Raw genomic sequence first — 3,908 nt, forward strand, 5'->3', positions numbered from 1 at the left:
GTTAAATGCATCCTTTTGTGTTTCCCTAGAAAGGTCAAGTCTTATAGAATCACACAGGACTCTGCTCTTTAGAGCAAAAAAATCACGAACTCTGGCCTACCAAAACTAATCTATCAATAAAATACACCCAGTGGAGTAAATTAATACAGCAAAAACCCATGAAAACAGACATATTTTTTATTTAATTAAAACTTACATTTTTCCAAACAAGATAAGGAGATAATATTTTCAAAAAGGAAAAGACAGTTATAAAGTTGTCTGCTATCCTAAGGATCTCTCCTAGTTGTTATATTGAAAGCCGTTGTCTAATAAGGATGACGATAAGAGTCTTAAAAAACTTTATGAATATTCTTTCAGCGTCTGAGATTGCAGGAGTCAGGATTTTTTATGCATCATTCCCTGCTTCAGTTGTTCTTAATAGGGTGCTCAAGAAAGATAAAGAGCCATAGGCTGCATATACTACACTTGACCATGATCATAAAGTAGTTCATCTCTCACAGGCTCATTACCTTTGCAAGTCATCTGTGAATGAAAAAAAAAATACTTAAGTTTCCCAGTCATAAGGTTTTGATTAGCTCCACTGTCCTAAATATTATCAGAAATGATACCATTCGTGGATATCATGAATGAGAAGCTCGTAGGGCTTTACTTTTGGCCCCTCTCTGTTCACCTTGAGTCGTCATTATAGGGGTATAATTATATGCAAAGAATAGAATTTTATTAAAAATGCAGGAATGGGATGTTTCTGTTTATTAATCAAGGGAAAAGTTTTAAAATGATATATTGAAAGTATAGTACAATTCTTGTGAATACTGAAGGCTATGTCACAAATATGCCTACATAGGATTTCTCTTCACTGTGACATCATTTATGTATTTGAAATTAATTTTAATACTTTTTCATATTACTAAAACATGTATAGTACAATTCTAACTACATTTTTATTGAATTTTTGTGAATTTCACACAATATATTTTTAGCATATTTATACCCCATCCCTATCTGCATCCCTCTTATAGCCCCCCACTGGATTTCATTACTCTGCCATTTATGTTAAGGACTAATAAGCAGGTTTGTGTCCCCAAATGTTCTTCAGTGTGTGACCATCTACTGGAGCCTGGCTAAACTATCTAGCATCACCTTCTTAATTGTGGAAGAGGGCATCAAAAGGATTGTAAAAGCCAGAGGTGATGGATGACCACAAAATAAGAGAATTTTCCAGATATCTGAGAAGTTGCTCATATGAACTTAGAGCAAACATAACAATACACACCTGACCCATGCAAGCTCAAGCCAGACAAAAACCCAGCATAGAAGTGGGGAAGTGGTTAAAAATTCCAACCTTGACTGAGGAACTACTGGCAACCTATAACTACCTGGAGAAGAAAGTTGGTTTTCTAACTACATTTCTTTAAAAGACAGGAAGAAGATGGTGAGATGGTTCAGAGTTTAAAAGCACTTGCTGCTCAAGCATGAGGAAGGACCTGAATTCAAATCCCTGGGACCCATGTGAGAATCCAGGCACGGCCTAATGTACCTGTAATCTCAGTGCTATAGGGGCCAGAGACAGGAGGATCACTGGGCTTACTGGCCTCTAGCCTAGCTCCAGATTCAGTGATAGACCCTGTCTCAAGGGAATAAGGTGGAGCGTGATAGATCAGGACACTCAACATTCTTCTTTATCCTCCATATATGCACACATAGGCAGGTACACCTACACATACACACATACACATATGCATACATCACTTGCACACACATCACACACAGGTATGTATACACACAAAAAAGAAAGAAATGACAGAGAAGAAAGCAGCGAATAAGCTCTCCAAACTGTTCGATAGTTTAGATGATTTCGATTCCTGTCTGGAGGCAAGAATGTTGGTGAGGTTGCTGGAGATCTTCTTCCAACCAGCCATTCATAGCTTTCTACGAAGGGATCCTGAGACCTCTGTCCTTTGTTCCTCTTCTTTCTGGCCTCTGATGTTTAAGTGGTTTATTGTGCCACATGCTGTTTTTGGGAAAGACCCAGAGCAAACAGGGCCACTTGATCTTGGACAAGAACCCGCAGAGCCATGCACCCAAATAAACTGTTCCTATTTATAATTGCCTCAGGTATTTCCTTATAGTAATGTGAAGCTAGGTTTTAGCACTCCCAAAGCACAGGAAAAATATAAAACAGTGAGTTATAGCAAGCTGAAAGGCTTCTGTCCAGCAGATGAAACAATCAACAAAGTTAAGAGACAGCCTACAGTATAGTGCAAAATACATGAAAGGCATTTATCTGAAAAAAGAGCTGATATCACAAACAGATTAAGAACTCATGCAACTCAATAGCAAAAAAAGAGAAAATCAACTCACATAAAATAGGCAAAAAGATTTGGGGTTTATTGTAAAAATATACTCAAATGGCCAAAGAGTATATGAAAAGATTCTCAAAATCACTAATTATCAGGAAAATATCAATAAAAACCACCATGAGTCATCATCTTCATCTCAAGTCTGTTAGTGTCTTTCATAAAAGAGACAAAATAATTTGCAAAACAAAAATTAGACTCAATTGCCATAAAAACTAAAATAATAATAATAATAGAGGACCTGAAGTGGGGCAGGGGGTTGGAAATAGGATGGGTTTGGAGATGGGGAGAAAGTTTGAATATGTTCAGAATGCCTTGTATAAAATTTTTTAAAAATCAAAAATATTTTGTTATTTTTGTTGCTTTTTATTTATTTTATGTGTCTGAGTGTTATGCCTGGCATGGATATAAGTGCACCCATATCATGCAGTCCTGTGGAGGACAGAGGAGAGTGTTGGAACCCCTGGAACTGGAGTTACAGATGATTGTTAGCCACGATGTGGGTGTTAGTGTTCAACCCACATCTTCTGCAAGAACAGTCAATGTTCTTAATCACTGAGTCGTCACTCCAGTCCTAAGAATCAATAAAATATTTTTTAATTATTTATTTAATAAAATATTTTTAAGACAAAATAAAAGAAGGTAGGGAGAAAATAAGGTCTTGCTCATTTTGGCCATAGAAATGTAAGTAAGTACAGCCTATATAGAAAACAGTTTTAAGATTCCTCAAAAGTAAAAACAGAACTTGTTTGTGCTCTAGCCATTTTACCACCAGGTATACATACACCCACAGGAAATCAATTATGTGGAAGCGCTATCTATACTTCTGTATTGGCTGCTCCATTCTTCAAAACAGCCTGAGCCCACCAACAAATGAACAGATCGGGAAACTGTGGTCTGTATACACAATGAAATTCTATTCAGCCATAAATCAAAAGAAAATTATATCATTTTCATCAACATGAATGAATTTGGAGGACATGATGCTTAATGAAACCAGGCATAGAAAGTCAAGTGTAACTGATTTCAGTTAAATGCTCATAAACAGAGAATATAATGATAGCTACCAGAAAGTAGGAAACAAGGATGTGAGATGATGTCGGTCAAAGCATACAAAATTCCAGTTAGAGGTTCAAGTTATATATTTTACAAGATGGTAACTACTGTGAAAAATGATGTCTCATAATATATTTTCTTTGTGTTCTCATCACTAAGTTAAGTAACTAGATTGACTTAAGCATTCTAGAATGTATACATATATCAAAACGTCATGTTGTATATGATAAGTATATAAAATGTTGTCAGTGAAAAATAAGTCACAAGGGGATGGAGAGATAGCTCAGTTGTAAACAGTACCTGCTGCTCTTGGAGAGATCCTGGGATCAGTTCCCAGCACTCACAGGGGAGATAACAACCATTTGTAACTTCAGTTCCAGGGATCAAATGTCCCCTTCTGACCTCCATGGGCATTGCATGATATGGTTGCACTTACATATATGCAGGAAATACAGTCATATACATACAATAAAAGTTATATTTTTTTAATTGAAA

Source organism: Nannospalax galili, unplaced genomic scaffold, assembly GCF_000622305.1.
Source record: "Nannospalax galili isolate Female #2095 unplaced genomic scaffold, S.galili_v1.0 scaffold257, whole genome shotgun sequence".
Classification (NCBI taxonomy): domain Eukaryota; kingdom Metazoa; phylum Chordata; class Mammalia; order Rodentia; family Spalacidae; genus Nannospalax; species Nannospalax galili.